The 16,660-nt window shown below is 48.4% G+C and overlaps 1 protein-coding gene and 1 long non-coding RNA gene across 3 annotated transcripts in view; one reads left to right on the top strand and one right to left on the bottom strand.

Moving 5' to 3' along the window:
* The window catches only part of CALCB (calcitonin related polypeptide beta), a 170,834-nt gene that overhangs the window by 107,583 nt on the left and 46,591 nt on the right, over positions 1-16,660 (bottom strand). The gene's annotated exons all lie outside the window — the stretch shown is intronic.
* LOC123380523 lies at positions 1,961-4,237 on the top strand. Its single transcript, XR_006586414.1, has 2 exons — positions 1,961-2,115; positions 3,714-4,237. It is a non-coding gene; the product is annotated as an uncharacterized LOC123380523 (long non-coding RNA).

Below are 16,660 nucleotides of genomic sequence, written 5' to 3'. Positions count from 1 at the left end.
ATTCCTTGGGTAAATACTGAGTAGGGGAATTACTCGATCATAAGGTAATTATATTTTTGGATGTTTTGAGGACCCTCCATAGTGTTTTCCACAGTGACATTTTGCATTCCCACCAACAGAGCATGAGGGTTCCTTTTTTGCGACAATATCACTAACAAATCTCTTGTTTCTTGGGTTTGTGATTTTAGCCATAATGACAGGTGTGAGGTGGTATCTCAGTGTGGTTTTGATTTGTATTTCACTGGTGATTAGTGATGTTGGGCATCTTTTCATGTGTCTGTTTGCCATGTGTATGTCTTCTTTGGAGACCTCTCTTTTCAGGTCTTTTGCTCATTTTTTAATTGCATTCTTTGCTTTTTGGTGGTGAGCTGTATAAGTTCTTTCTATATTTTGGATACTAATCCTTTAATGGATGTATCATCTGCAAATATCTTCTTCCATTTAGTAGGTTGTCGTAGTTTTGTGGATTGTTTCCTTCACTGTGCAGCGCTTTTTCCTTTGATGTAGTCCTAATAGTTTGTTTTTGTTTTGGTTTCCCTTGCCTGAGGAGTCATATCTAGAAAACTGTTTCTATGGCTGATGTCAGAGAAACTACTACCTGTGCTCCCTTGAAGAATTTTTATGGTTTCAGGTCTCACATGTAGGTCTTTATTCCATTTTGAGTTTATTTTTGTGTATGGTGTAAGAAAGTGCTCCAGGATCATTCTTCTGCAGGCAGCTGTCCAGTTTTCCCAAAACCTTTTGTTGAAGAGACGATTTTTTCCCATTGCATATACTTGCCTCCTTTGTCATAGATTAATTAACCCTATAATCGTGGGTTTATTTCTGGGCTCTCTACTCTGTTAAATTCATCTATTTGCAGACAGACTGACCTTTAAAGTAAAACTTGAAATGCCTGGAAGCCACTCTAGCACCTTCTGGGTACAGACCCTGATTCTTGTCACACACTTCCGGCCTGTGGTTTGTAACCACGAAAGATTTCCGAGTGAGGAATGAACATTAGCTTTGAGGGCTCATGGCACACATGGCAGCCAGAGGGAAAGTCCTGAGCCTGCAAAGTGAGGTAGCCATGAAGTTGGCCACTACAGTAGTCATCTCTTAGCCATTCGTCACCACTGCACTGGAGGAAGTTATGGCTGGTTCTCTCATCAGCAAAACACAGTCCACGGACGTACATATTTACAAATGATTTCATAGGGTTCTTATTTAGAAACTTCAAGACTTGGAGTGGAAATCATTTCTGTCAAAGTATGTGGCACCTGAGAGAAGTCCCCTATGACTGCCTCAAGTGGCAGAGTCCAACCCTCCTGCCATCCAGTATCTGCTTGCCGCCTTCACCAGTTTGGCCCCGCACCTCCAGGTGGAAAGCTCAACCTCAACTGCTGAGCCAAGGTCCTAGACTGGGTCAGCAGTGGTTGTCTGTGTAGCCTCTGGCATGCACTCACCGAGCCTGGGATCCACCATCCTGAGCCCTGTCCCTTGCTCTGCTCACCAATCTTTACTCTGTGCCTAAGCACACTTGCATCCTATTGACCATTGCCGGGTTCCCCTGCAGCCTTGCCAGCATAACCTGCACAGAGTTCTCCAGCCCCAAGCTTTTGTTCCCCCACGGCAGTGCCACGCCAAGAGTTAAAAAGGAGGCACTCTGAATTAAAGACATCTTGGAAGCAGGGTGTCCCTGAGCACAGAGGCCACCAACCTGGGAGAGGAAGAGATGCGGCACAAGGCAGATGTGTCCTAAAATATCCTTGGGGACCGAGGATGGGGGTGCACTGTGGTTCTGGTCACTCAAGGCACACTCGGGGCGGTTTCTGCCTGGCTGGGGTCTCTGCCTGCAAGCACAGCCCCGTGATGCAGGCCCACCAACCACATTCACAGCCCGCCTTATGGGCGGGGTATTTGCAGCCCGCGGCTGCTGACGCACCTGCAGCGGTGCTGGGAGAGTGTGTAGAGCCTGAGAATCACACAGTCTGCTCTTAGACTGGGAAATTCTGGCAACAATGCACAGCTTCTTTCTAGGCAATCCACCTGCTGAGGGCAGCAAGTCTGAACCTCTGACCTTCCCGGTGAGCTTGGAGAAGAAAGATCAGGTGGAGGGGTCCTAAAGGCCTCCAGGTGGGTTGGGTCCTGGAGAGGGTTGAGGTGCTGCATAACTGTGTTTCGGGAGTGCGCTTAAAATTGAGAGTTAGTGCAGGTATGATGAGAGCAGATCGTTGTCAGGCTGTGTGTGCAGGCGGTCCCACGAGAAGCCCAGAGAAGTTTCAAGGATTGCCTGTCTCAGTTTAAGCCATCTGCACACAGAAAGGTCTGAACGTGTTCCTTGCTTTCACTTGATAATCAGGCATGTAGCTCAGTAGAAAATGGTTTTGGATTTATTTTCTCTCTTTAAATTATTTCGTGCAAGGAGAATGAGAGGATAGTCAGCGGGACTGAGTTATCCCTGACTCGCTGAAAATTCCCAGCTCAGCTAACAAGGCAGGACAGGACGAAAGTTAATGGGGATTCCGGCCCCATCCAAAATTGGTGACACACAGGACCCAGAAATACCAACTGACTGTCCTCAGTCTGTTGTCCAGGAGGGCATCAGTCAGATCGCTTGGGGCACAGCCCGAAGACTACCTACAATGCGGGTACTAGGGGTGCCATGGTCCTTCTTGAGAGGGGTGTGTAGGGGGTCTTACTGTGTCCTGTGTCGGAGGTGCCCCTATGGTGAAGGCATCCGCTATGCTCATGGACAAGGTCTTGTCAGGGATCTGAGTGAGGTACCTGTGAGGCACCTGTAATCTTAGTTGTACTGGCAGATACCTTCCACCATGGCGGTGATGGCTGTAGGGGTCCCCTGATTGTGTGAAGGGGGCTGGAACTGGCTCAGAAGATGATCAGGAAGTTGTTGGCTGTTGATCTTCTAAACTTCTTGGAGAATGCACTTCCGTGGTTTGTTCACCCAGGCTTTCAGGCAGCAGTGTTCAGGGCTTTGTGGGAGATGATCTTGTGGGACCTGGTGCTGGGCTCTGTGTCCAGCCAAGAGCCTGTGTACTCAGGAACTGACAGCAGGGAGGAGACATTGCTACCGTTCCCCCAGCTGAGGTTGTGGCTATGAGGCCAAAGACGGGGACTCAGGAACCGTGAGATCCTGAGCTGATCGAAACCAAGAGTCCCTGCAGATAACCAACTGAGCCACTTAGGTGCCCCTCCCTTGGCGATTTATATATTACCCTTAAGTTGGGAGAGGATTTAGGGATACCTGGAGATAAGATAGCAAGCAATCTGCACACACGATGGTCTAAATTTCCTTGAATTTACTTGGTAAATCAGGGATGGACTCAGAAGAGAACAGTTTTGTAGCTCACATGAGGAGGAAGAACCTGCTGCCCTGCCAGTCTGCCCTGAGGAGAGTGATTGTTAGCCACCCAATCCCCCAGTCGCGAACTTACTCCTTCACGTTGGGGGCAGCACCAGGAGTTAAGAGCAAGGAATGCTGAATAGAGCATCTTGGAAGTTAGGTGTCCCCAACACAGAGGCACAAAACTGGAAGGGAAAGAGACGTGGCAGAAGGCAGGTATGTTCTATGAAACGCAAGGCTTCTGGGGACTGAGGATAGGGATGCACCGTTGCCCGGGTACGTTGCCTGGATCACATAGGACGTACCCGGGCAGGATTTCTGCTCTGCCTGGGAAAACCACCTAACTCGGATCTCTGCCTGCCCACCGCAGCCCGTGATGCAGTCCCCACCCACTGTGGCTGGAATACCAGACTTGCCGCCACGGTTATGCTTGCCGCGCTGGGAAAGTGCGTAGAGGCTGAGGCTTGGACGCGCTGCTCGCTCAGACCCGGAGATCCTCGCAACAGTGAGAAGCCGCTTTCTCGGCACTCTCCGTGCCGAGGGCAGGAAGTCAGGACCTTGGACCTCCGGGAAGGAGAGGCGTGAAAGATCAGGTGGGCGGGTCCTAAAACCCTCCACTTGGGATAGGTCCCGGAGAGGATCTGGTGCTGAATAATTGCATGTTAGAGAGCACGCTTAAAATTGAGAGTTAGTGCGGTTGCACAGGGCGGCTCAGTCTGTTGAGCATCCGACTCTTGCTCAGGTCACGATCTCCCGATTTGTGAGTTCGAGCCCCGCATCGGTTTCAATGCTGTCTTCCTGTTAGCGCATAGCCCGCCTTGAATCCTCTGTCCCCATCTCTCTATCCCTTCCCTGCTTGCGCTCTCCCCAAAATAAATATTTTTTGAAAATTGAGAGTGAGTGCAATTTGATGAGAGCAGATCAGCATCATGCCATGTGTGCACGCGATCCTATGGGGGAGAGACTCAGAGGCAGGCTGGGCTGCCATTCAGAGAGAATCCACAGGGTGTCCCCTGTGTCAGACCCCTGTGCCTGCCTGAGCTCTGGGGAGTGGGCACATGATTTGGAGACAGAAATGAGTTTGTGTGTGTGTGAAAGCTTTGAATGTGAGTGTTAGTGTCCGCAGGGACTCTTCAGTACCTGCAAGCGTTCTCTGCTCTCTAGAGGAGGACTGAAGTGCTGGGGATGTGGGCGCAGGGCTGGGACTGCAGGCCATTGGGACAACTTAGCAAACAGCAGGTGAGGATCCCCACTCCACTTGGCTCAGGGCATCCCCTCCCTCCTGTCCTGCCAAGGAAGGCATATCCTAAGAGGTAAGACGGAACACGGCTGGACAGGAGGCCAGCACACTGCTATGGCTCTCCTCGGCCTGGGGCCCAGCTATTCTCATGCACCACTGAAAACAGAGGTCCCACACAGAGACTATGGTTAGACCACATGAAAAAAGATCCATTTCTGAAAGCAATTGGGGAAGGTATGAAATGCCTCCCTCCGGAAACTGGTCTGAAAGCACTGAGGAGACTTCCCAGCATTGGAGGAATTAGGACTGGTAAGTGTGAGGCCAGCAGATGGACCCCACAGATCCCAGGAGATTTTAGAAATTGGTTTCTCTTTGTAAACCTGCACTTGACGTTCTCTCACATCCACATGGAGCCTTCATTGCACATTTGCAAGGTGAAGCCAAAGGCCTTGCAGAGGGTGGGGTCAGGTAGAGCAGTACCTGAGGTAGGTCTGGGGGTTTGAGATGTGTAGGATCTGTGGAGACGTGCATGTTGTCATGGGGCCAGACGCCCTTCCCCAGCCCCACCTCCCCGTGTCCCCTGAGCCTGGAGCTCACGCCAGCCCCTGGCCCGGCCCTGGCACTGCCTGGCATGTGCTGCACCTGCATCTACCCTAAGGACCTCTCTGCAGAGCAAGAAGGACTGAGCGGCATGCGGAAGGCTAGGAAAGGGCACCCCTTCCCCGCTGCAACCCTGCCCCATGCTGCCCTGGCTCAGCAAATCTAGGAGTTCTCCTAATGGAGGATGTGTGAGCTGCCCTCCTGCCTGCCCCTCCTGCCCCCACTCAGAGTGCCCCCTCCCTGGTCTAACCTTCTGGCCGATCGCCACAGGGGCGGACCTGGTGCATGGTACCACCTGGCATGTCTTTTCCCTGCAGCCTGGACAGCTTCCGAGCTAAGCGGTGCAGTAATCTGAGCACCTGTGTGCTGGGCACATACACACAGGACCTCAACAAGTTTCACACGTTCCCTCAGACTGCAATTGGGGTCGGAGCACCCGGCAAGAAAAGGGTCATGGCCAGCAGCTTGGACAGAGACCACGGCCCTCACGATGGCATGACCCAGGATGCCTATTAAACCCCTCCCTCTCTTTTCTAATGTCCTTTCTTCCTTCCTTCCTATATCGTGATACGTGTGGTCCTCTCGGGTTGCTGGTATCGGTGGCTTTCTTTATGGCAGTGGATGTCTGGAACCTCAGATGGGAGGAGAGCAAGAGGAACAGGCCAGAAGAGAATCACGCAGGAAGAGATGGGGGGCAGCCCTGTGCTTCCCCTGAGGAATCACAGCACGGCTTCTCAGTCCTGCTTGTGAATGTGTTTGCCGATGGGGAATAAAAGTATATTTCTCAAAAGACCTGAGCGCTGGTGGTTATTGCTCTGGCCCACACCACAGGCTTCCCAGGTTCAGGGACCTGTGCTTAGAAGTAGCCTCAGCCCTGTGGTAGCTGGGTGCAGGGTGGAGTAGCTAGTCCTTGGACCAACCTCAAGTAGGAAGAACAGGAGCAGTAAAGAACAGGTAAGCACCTCGGGGACCCAACGCTGTAAAATCGCCTTTTCTTCCAGGTAAGTCGGGGAATTTTTGTATTTCTAACAAGGGATATTTGATGCCTTTGAGTGGGATGTGACTTCCAGACAATCCTCGTGTTAGGATCAGTTTGGGGCCATAATTCTCTGTGTCTCATAAGCCTTTCTTGATTTGTAGTTTATTTATACAAGAAAGACAGGCTGTTACAGCTCTGTGTTCCATGGCCACTCACCCGGAGCCACCTTGGGTTTTCTGACACCCCTGGGAATGTCTGTGGGAGTGATCATGGCATTTTTCCCAAGAGCTTGTGTATTTCTGCAGTGATAATTGTGATTGAGGAAAGATGTAACGTTAACTGGTGCCTCTCAGAGCAGCAATTTTACCATGAGTAACCCATGGGGCAGATGGGATCTCTCTTAGATAGCCTCACTGACGGGCCTCTTTCCCTCCATCCTGCAAATCAGCATCACTGCCCGCAAAAGCTCCTGCAACTCTGCCTCCTGTGTGATCCATCAGTTGGCAGGCTTGGTAGCCAGAGCTGAGCATGTGGTGAAAAACACCTTCAGTCCCACCAGTATGGGCTCCGAAGCCTTTGGCCATCACCACAGCGAACTTGAGCTTGAGCAGTGTAATGACTTCAGAAAGGTGGCTGCCCTTACCATCATATGGGAGAAGGAAAACTGGGTATTGCACGGGTGCAGTCCTCACTTTAACTCTCTGCGGGCCTATTGTGGATGGATATATATATATATATATATATATATATATATATATATATATCTACTCTAGAGAATGTGCCCCCTCCAGTGTCTGGAGAAAGAACAGACTCCCAGTAGCTGAAACCCCTAGATCTGGGTTCATTTCTCTGCATTTCCAGTACTCCCTGTGACACTGAGATACCTGGGTGGCTCAGTTAAGCATCTGACTCTAGTTTTTGGCTCAGGTCATGTTCTCACAGTTGGTGAGATTGAGCCACACATCTGGCTCTGCCCTGACAGCACAGAGTCTGCTTGGGATTCTCTCTCTCCTCTCTCTGCCCCTCCCCCCACTCCCATGCCCTCCCTCCCTCCCTCTCTCTCTCTCAAGAAATAAGCAAACTTAAAAAAAAAGTAACTTTTCAGGGTGGGAAGGAAATGTCAATAAGAGGGGTATAGCCAGCACCTAGAAGGTTTTGTTTCATTGTATAAGCTACACTGTTAGTATATATTAATGAATGAATAGTATATATGAATGAATAGGTCATTATATTTGTGTTTAGTAGGAAAAAATGCCTTAAATATGGGTCTTTTGTTTTAAAGCAACTACCGTAAATTATTTCAAACACATAAATTTTAAATACAAAAAGAGGATCTGTTCTGCTCAATGGATAGTAGGAAAAAGACCCCCAAAATATATAACAAATGCACAATTGAGAAAAAGACGTCAGTAATAAATACTCATATAGCTTTAGAATAGTGGTATATTAAAGTCATCAATTAAGAGCCAAGACTATCAGGCTGCATCATTTCAAAGGATCCAAAATGTTTTTTCCACAAGAGAAACATTCAGAACAAAAGGACTCAGAATTAATTAAACAAATGGGTAGTAGAAGATAAGTTGAAGTAAGTTCATAATATATGATTAGAATAGAATTCAAGGCAAAAAAACAACTTATTAGAAATGGAAAGGTGTTATATAATGGGAAAAAGAACCAAATGGCAAGAAGATATATTGATAATAGACACATGTATTCAACAACATGGCCTCAAATTATGTGGAACAAAAACTGACCAAACTGCAGGTGAAATATGTATATCAAGAATTTTTACTATGGAATTAATAATGTACACCACTCAATTAGCCATTAGCTTTCGTAATCCCCTCCAAAACGCATGGTTCAAAGTTGGCTCTGCAAATACCCCCTGACGATATGATAGACTTAAGAAAACATACAGTGTTTACAACCACAAAGGGGTGATAGAGTTTATTAATAATAAGATTATGACTACTTTTCACAAAACCATTTATTAAATAAGCCAATATGTCTCATATTGATTTGTAACACTACTCTTACATGCTAATATTCTTCTGCCCTTTTCTCCTGTATTGATAACCACCTATGTTAGTAATACACTTTTATTACTAGTAGAACAAAGGTACTTTATACTTCTCTTTTTCAAAATGCTCTTGGCAATTTTTACACATTTATTCTTCCAGAAGAAAGTTAGAATTTTCGGTTTGGATTTTTTATGGCATTGGGTTTTCTAGGTAGGCAATTGTGTCATCTGTAAATAATAGTAAATCTTAGTTCACATTTTTGTTCTTTTTGTATCATGTAGAACTTCCTGACAATGTTGAGATAAAAATGATAATAGGGGGGCGCCTGGGTGGCGCAGTCGGTTAAGCGTCCGACTTCAGCCAGGTCAAGATCTCGCGGTCTGTGAGTTCGAGCCCAGCGTCAGGCTCTGGGCTGATGGCTCAGAGCCTGGAGCCTGTTTCCGATTCTGTCTCCCTCTCTCTCTGCCCCTCCCCCGTTCATGCTCTGTCTCTCTCTGTCCCAAAAATAAATAAAAAACGTTGAAAAAAAAATTAAAAAAAAATGATAATAGGTACCCTTGATGATGAAGGCTATTGATTTCAAATGGAACTTCTTCATCATCTTAAGAAAGTATCTTTCTTTGGGGCACCTGGGTGGCTCAGTTAACAGCTTCGGCTCAGGTTAATATCTCCCAGTTCATGGTTTGAGCCCCGCATGGGGCTCTGTGCTGACAGCTCAGATCCTGGAACCTGCTTCAGATTCTGTGTCTCCCCCTCTCTCTGTCCCTCCCCCACTCGCGCTCTGTCTCCATCTCTCTCTCAAAAAATGAATAAACATTAAAAAAAATTTAAAAAAAGAAAGTATCTTTCTTCTTATTGTATATTACCAAGAGTTTTTAAAGATCATAAATGAATATAAAATATTATCAACATATCTTTTGGTACTAACCACATAATCTTATGGCTTTTCTCCTCTTAATGATAATACATTTCCAGGCATAAAAACTAATAATAACATTTAATATATTTGAGTGCTTACTACATGCTAGGCTGTAATAAATGATTCACAGAATTGATTCCTTTAATCTTTACAGCTGCATAAAGTAAATAGTGTCAGAGTTCCATTTTATGAAGAAACTGAGATATAGGACATGAAGCAGGTTGACCAAAGCCACACAGATAGCAGATCCATATCAAGATGCAAACCTGTTCCTAGGCTATCTGGCTCCATAGTCAGGTGTCTTAAATCATTACATTGCTTCTTCATGAACTCTACTAGGTGAGAGGATATGTATTAAAATACACTTGCAAATTCAATGCGCTTATGATTTATTAAGGATTTTGTACCACCATTGTTAAGCTTAATATTGGGGCTATGCTAATGTCATCAAATGAGTTTGCAAGCTTTTGAACTTTTAATGCTTTAGGTTAATGTAAGGAGTATGAAAATTATCTGAGCTTTAAGTTTTATATAATTCACCTGTAAAACCTTCTTACAGAGTTCCTTTAGGTTTTAAGTTTTCTCAGAGTTCTTAAGGTTTTTAAATTCTGCTGTGGTTATTCTATTCTATTGTTATTCTATCTATCCTTGATTTACATGTATCTTCATGAAATTTGTTATTTAAATTTCTTTGCATATATTAGCAAATTGTACTTTTTTATTATAATTTAAAATCTTCACATTTGACATTATATTTTTCTTCTCATTCTGGATGCGGTGTATCTGTATTTTCCCTTTTCCTTTCCCTCACTTACTTTACCAGAAATTTCTATTTAATTGAAATTTTCAAGACTGAGATTTAATATTTTCCAATTCTACCATTTCCTTGTTTTTAATTCACTAATTTCTTTGCTGACCACTCAATTCCCTTCTCCCAAATAATTGTTGAAAAGTTTGTTGAGCAGGTCTCTTCCTTGATTTCTGAGTTGAATTATTAAGTTAAACTGCATATATTTTGTCTTGATTACTTGTATTTAACCACTTCTTCCCACCCCCACTGACTCCTTCCTGATCCAAGTCTCCATTATGTTTTACATGAACTGTAACAACAATCTCCCAACTGATCTCCCTGTTTCTATCCTCTTTATATAGACAATTCTGGAGTGATCTTTTTAACATGTAAGTCACATTGTGTCTATCCCCTGGTTAAAACCTTCCAGTCTCCCCATCTCACTCAGAATAAAAGTCAGAATCCTACAGTAGCCCAAGAGGTACTGCGTGATCCGACCCCATATCATTTCTCTGATCTCCCTACCTGCCAACTAACCCACTGCCTGCTCCACTCCCAGCTTCCTGAGGGCCTTTGAACTTACTGTTTGCTCTGCCTGCAATGCTCTTCCCCCAAAGTCTGCATGACTGACTCTCTCCCTTCCTGCAGAACTCTGCTGAAACATCACCTTCTCAGAGATGGCTTCCCTGACCACTGTACAAAATAGCATTCCTTCCTGAACACTCTCCATCCTCTTTATTCAGCCTTATTTTACCCAAAGAACTTATCATTATATGAGATATTATACATATTTGGGGGGGGGCGGGTGGAGTTGTTCACTGTCTTCCACTAGCATGTAACTCTATGAAGGAAGTTAAAAATTTTTTAAATCTATATCCCTGGAGCATAAAAAAAATTCTAGAACAGTATAGTGTTATGCCCAGAATTCGTGATCCCCAAATACCGCCAGGGAGCCGAGTCCGATGTAAAAGCAAAAAAGCTTTTATTCGAGCTAGGCTCTTTTGCTTTTACATCGGACTCGGCTCCCTGGCAGTATTTGGGGATCACGAATTCTGGGCATAACATTTGGGGGCTTGGCCCGGGATCCCCAAGACCCTCGAGGGACCCCCGACCCAGAGAGCCTGACTGGCCACGGTTAGTGTCTGTCTCTTTGTTCTGTCTTTTCTGTGTGAGCTCATTTAATTCTGGTAGTGCCCGACGCGGTCTAAGTGGACGCACTGGAGGACCACAGGCCGGGAGTTTCGGAAGACGCTCCGATTCTCCCTTCTGGAGGGACGTGGAATCCCCTCAAAGGTCTGAGACGAGGCGGGTCGCTCCCGCTGGTCGGCGTGAGGCCGTCGTATTTGGAGGGACGTGGAATCCCCTCATCGCTTTTGGAGGGACGTGGAATCCCCTCAAAGGTCTAAGCTAGCTTTCAGTTTTGCTTCCATGGAGTTGGAAGACTTTCTAGGGGCCCTCTGTTTGTCTGTTTTTGTGTTTCTCTGTTTTGTTCTGTGGACTTACTGGACTGACGTTATGGGACAGACTCAGACTACTCCTCTAAGTATTATGATTGATCACTTTAAGGATGTGAGGGGAAGAGCTAACAACCTCAGTGTGGAAGTCCGAAAGGGCCGGTGGCAGTTTTTTTGTTCTAGCAAGTGGCCAACTTTCAATGTCAGATGGCCACCAGAGGGGACCTTTGACCTCCCTACCATCCACCAAGTCAGGAGTATCATCTCTCGGCCTAAGACGGGTCATCTTGATCAGCTCCCTTACATTATCACTCGGCAGGACCTTGTAGAAGACCCACCCTCTTGGCTTAAGCCCTTCCTAGCCCCGCTCCCTCCAGAGCCAAAACCCATTCTTGCTTTGCAGGGGACAAAGAAGAAAAGTCTTATCCAGCCTTCAGCACCCCTCTACCCTGTCTTACAGGGGGGTAATGAAGAAGAATTAATTTTTCCTCCCCCGTATAACCCCTCTAGGGTGCCGGAAGAACACCATCCTCCCCCTCCGGGGGAGGCAGACGCTGTTCCAAGAGCGGGAGGCGGAACCGCTCCAGTGGGAAGCCCGCCCTTTACCAGACAAAGGGCTCAGAGGGAGCAATCCGCCTCCGCCGCCAACTCCACTATTCCGCCCCTGCGAGCCACCGGACCCCCAGACGCGGAGGGGAATCAGCCCCATCACTATTGGCCTTTCGCCACTAGTGACGTCTACAATTGGAAAGCTCAGAATCCTAAGTTTTCCGAGAAACCGGCAGGGCTTATTGATTTATTAGACTCTGTTCTTTTTACCCATCAGCCCACGTGGGACGATTGCCAGCAGCTTTTGCAGGTCCTGTTCACGACTGAAGAAAGAGAAAGAATCCTCAATGGGGCCCGAAAACTAGTTCCGGGCACAGACGGGAATCCCACCACCCACCAGGCTCAGATAGAGCCTCCCCTTAACTCGGCCCCAGTGGGATTTCAACACGGCAGAAGGTAAGGAGAGGCTCCGGGTCTACCGCCAGACTCTAATGGGGGGGTCTCCGAATGGCTGCTAGAAAGCCAACCAATTTGGCCAAGGTACGAAACGTACAACAGGGAAAAGATGAATTTCCAGCTGCCTTTTTAGAACGGATCACGGAGGCATTCCGTACCTATACCTCCATGGATCCAGAGGCTCCAGAAAGCAAGGCAGCTGTTATCATGGCCTTTGTAAACCAATCGGCGATAGACATTAGGAGAAAATTACAGAAAATAGACTAGGAGAAAAAAGTCTGCAGGACTTACTGGTGGTAGCCTAAAAGGTATATAATAACCGGGAGCCTCCTGAGGACAAGCAGGCTCGCGCCATGGCGGATGCCAGCAGTAAGCAGACTGGCCAGAATACTACTAGCTACCACTGCTGACTCCCCCGAGGAATGAGACCGCCGTCTCTGGCAGCTGGCAGACGACCCAAGAAAAGGTAAAGGAACCACCAAGGGGGGGAAGCAGAGGCTGCAGAAGGATCAGTGCGCATACTGCAAGGAGATAGGGCATTGGGCCTGAGATTGTCCGAAAAGGGCTGGCGGGAAGGGAAGCAAGATTGATCGAGTAGAAGTCCTAGAGCTAGATGAACTAAGTGATTAGGGGAGTCGGGGTTCGGACCTTCTCCCCGAACCCAGGGTAACTCTTAAAGTGGAGGGAACCCCTGTTGACTTCCTTGTCAACCGGAGCACAACATTCGGTCCTCCGCACCCCACAAGGAAAACTAGCCAGCAAGAAGTCCTGGGTACAAGGGGCAACTGGTATGAGCCAGTATTCATGGACTACCCGAAGAACAGTAGATTTGGGAATGGGCCGGGTATCCCACTCCTTTATGGTAATACCAGAATGCCCCTACCCGCTGTTAGGACGGGACTTACTGACCAAGATTGGAGCTCAGATAACTTTCAGACAAGGGGGGCCTCAGGTCACCGATGGCAAGGGCCACCCCATCCAGGTACTGACCATGAAACTGGAGGATGAATACCGCCTCCACCAGGAGGCGCTCCCGAGAGAGGATAATATAGACAGATGGCTACAAGAATTCCCCTCGGTTTGGGCAGAGACGGGGGGAATGGGACTAGCCGCTCACAGGACCCCAGTCCTGGTAGAGCTCAAGCCAGGAGAGAGTCTGGTAAGGATCAAACAATACCCCATGTCTCAGGAGGCCCGGAAGGGGATCCAGCCACACATCCGGAGACTACGAAGCCTAGGGGTACTAGTTCCTTGCCAGTCTGCCTGGAACACCCCCCTACTGCCAGTCAAAAAGCCTCACACAAATGACTACCGACCTGTACAAGACCTCCAGGAAGTAAACAAGAGGGTCGCGGACATACACCCAACTGTTCCCAACCCATATACTCTCTTGAGCTCCTTGGCGCCCTCCAGGGTCTGGTATACTGTACTAGATTTAAAGGACGCCTTCTTCAGTCTGCCGCTGGCACCCCAGAGCCAACCCTTGTTCGCCTTCGAGTGGCATGATCCGGAGGAGGGCTACAGTGGGCAACTCACCTGGACACGGCTTCCTCAGGGATTCAAAAATTCACCCACCATCTTCGACGAGGCACTACATGAGGACCTGGGTGAGTACAGAAGGGAGCACCCTGGCCTCACCCTTCTACGGTACGTAGATGGCATCTTGATTGCTGCCGACCCGGCCAAAGACTGTGAGCGAGGGACCCAGGACCTGCTGGCTACCCTGGGGGCCTTAGGGTACCAAGCATCCATGAAGAAGGCTCAGATATGCAGGGAGAGGGTAAGTTACCTGGGATATATCCTGGAGGGCGGACAGCGGCGGTTATCAGATGCCAGAAAAGAAACTGTCCTAAAGATCCCTACTCCCGGGGCGCCTGGGTGGCGCAGTCGGTTGAGCGTCTGACTTCAGCCAGGTCACGATCTCGCGATCCGTGGGTTCAAGCCCTGCGTCGGGCTCTGGGCTGATGGCTCAGAGCCTGGAGCCTGTTTCTGATTCTGTGTCTCCCTCTCTCTCTCTGCCCCTCCCCTGTTCATGCTCTGTCTCTCTCTGTCCCAAAAATAAATAAACGTTGAAAAAAAATTAAAAAAAAAAAATCCCTACTCCCACCTCCCGAAGAGAAGTGAGGGAATTCCTAGGATCAGCCAGCTACTGCCGCCTCTGGGTTCCAGGTTTAGCTGAGATTGCCAGGCCCCTATATGAAGCTACCAAAGAGGGGAAAACATTTAAATGGACTGAAAAAGAAGAAATTGCCTTTAATCAGTTAAAAAAGGCCCTCCTAAGTGCCCCAGCCCTGGGCCTACCAGACATTACGAAACCCTTCCACCTCTTTGTAGATGAACATAAGGGAATAGCAAAAGGGGTTCTAACTCAAGCCTTAGGCCCCTGGAACTGCCCAGTGGCTTACCTGTCTAAGAAACTAGACCCAATGGCTGCCGGCTGACCGCCATGCCTAAGAATTATTGTGGCGACAGCACTCCTAGTCAAGGATGCAGACAAGCTGACCCCAGGACAGGAGATCTGGATCACGACCCCACACGCCATTGAAGGGGTCCTGAAACAGCCTCCTGATAGATGGATGAGCAACACACGTGTGACTCATTACCAGAACCTCCTACTCGACCCTCCACGAGTGCGGTTCCACCCCAGTGCAGCCCTCAATCCTGCAACCCTGCTGCCCGACCCTGACCTAGGTGCTCCATTACATGACTGTGCGGGAATCCTGGAACAAGTACATGGATTCCGGACGGACCTGACTGACCGGCCCCTCCCTGATGCCGAGGCTACTTGGTTTACTGATGGCAGCAGCTTTGTGCGAGACGGACACAGGTATGCAGGTGCAGCGGTGGTCACCGAAACGGACACCATATGGGCGGAGGCTCTACCCTCCGGAACGTCAGCCCAGCGAGCAGAGCTCATAGCCCTCACCAAGGCGCTGATGCTGGGAGCTAGAAAACGGCTCTAACATCTACACAGACAGCTGTTATGCGTTTGCCACAGCTCATATTCATGGAGCAATTTATCAGGAGAGGGGGTTACTGACAGCAGAAGGACGGGCTATAAAAAATAAGCAGGAGATACTTAACCTGCTTACGGCCTTATGGCTTCCTGCCAAGCTTGCCATTATCCACTGCCAAGGGCACCAAAAAGCTGATAACTCAGTAGCTAGAGGTAATCGAAAGGCTGACCAGGCAGCCAAGGCAGTCGCCCTTACTTCAGTCCCCACCATGACCATATAACTACCGGACCCGGGAGACCCAGTTTTACCAGACCAGCCCAAATACTCCCAGGAGGAGTTACAGCGGATCAAGAAACTCCCCATGGCCCAGGAGATAAAGGGATGGTGGTATACACCTAACAAGGAGCTCGTGCTGCCAGACCGGCTCGGAGTCTCAATATTAGAGCACATGCATCGGTCTACTCACATGGGGGCCCAAAAATTAAAAGACTTAATCCGACATGCCAGAATCAAGATTCACCAAAAGGACACCAAAATAGAGCAAGTTGTATCTGCCTGCAAGACCTGCCAACTCACCAACGCGAGAGCCACATCAAATAAAAAAGGAACCAGGCTCAGAGGCACCAGACCGGGAGCCCAATGGGAAGTCGACTTCACTGAAGTCAAACCAGGAAAGTATGGTTATAAATATCTTTTAGTATTTACAGACACCTTCTCTGGCTGGGTGGAGGCATACCCAACCAAGCATGAAACGGCTCAGACGGTGGCTAAGAAGCTACTAGAAGACATCTTACCCAGGTATGGTTTTCCTGCCATGGTAGGATCAGACAATGGAACAGCTTTTATCTCGCAGGTAACACAGGCAGCAGCCAAGGCGGTGGGGGCAAACTGGAAATTACATTGTGCTTACAGGCCCCAGAGCTCAGGACAGGTAGAAAGAATGAATAGAACCCTAAAAGAGACCCTTACCAAATTAACCATGGAGACTGGCGGGGACTGGGTGACTCTCCTACCGTACGCCCTTTACCGGGTTAGAAACACTCCTTACACTCTGGGTTTTACTCCCTACGAGATCATGTTTGGCAGTCCATCCCCTGTTATTCCCAGCCTTCGAGCTGAACTTATTGCTGAGTTTAAAGATCAAGAACTTTTTCTTTCCTTGAGAGGGCTCCAGAGGGCGCTCGAGGACATTTGGCTGCGCCTCCGTGCCATCTACGAGGCTGGCCCGACCCCAACACCTCATCAGTACAGGCCGGGAGACTGGGTCTACGTCAAGAGGCACCACCTAGAGACCCTCGAGCCGCGCTGTAAGGGACCCTACATCGTGGTGCTGACAACCCCCACCGCTCTCA

The sequence above is a fragment of the Felis catus genome, chromosome D1 (genome assembly GCF_018350175.1).
Source record: "Felis catus isolate Fca126 chromosome D1, F.catus_Fca126_mat1.0, whole genome shotgun sequence".
Lineage (NCBI taxonomy): Eukaryota > Metazoa > Chordata > Mammalia > Carnivora > Felidae > Felis > Felis catus.
This window is presented reverse-complemented; position numbering and strand designations above follow the sequence as displayed.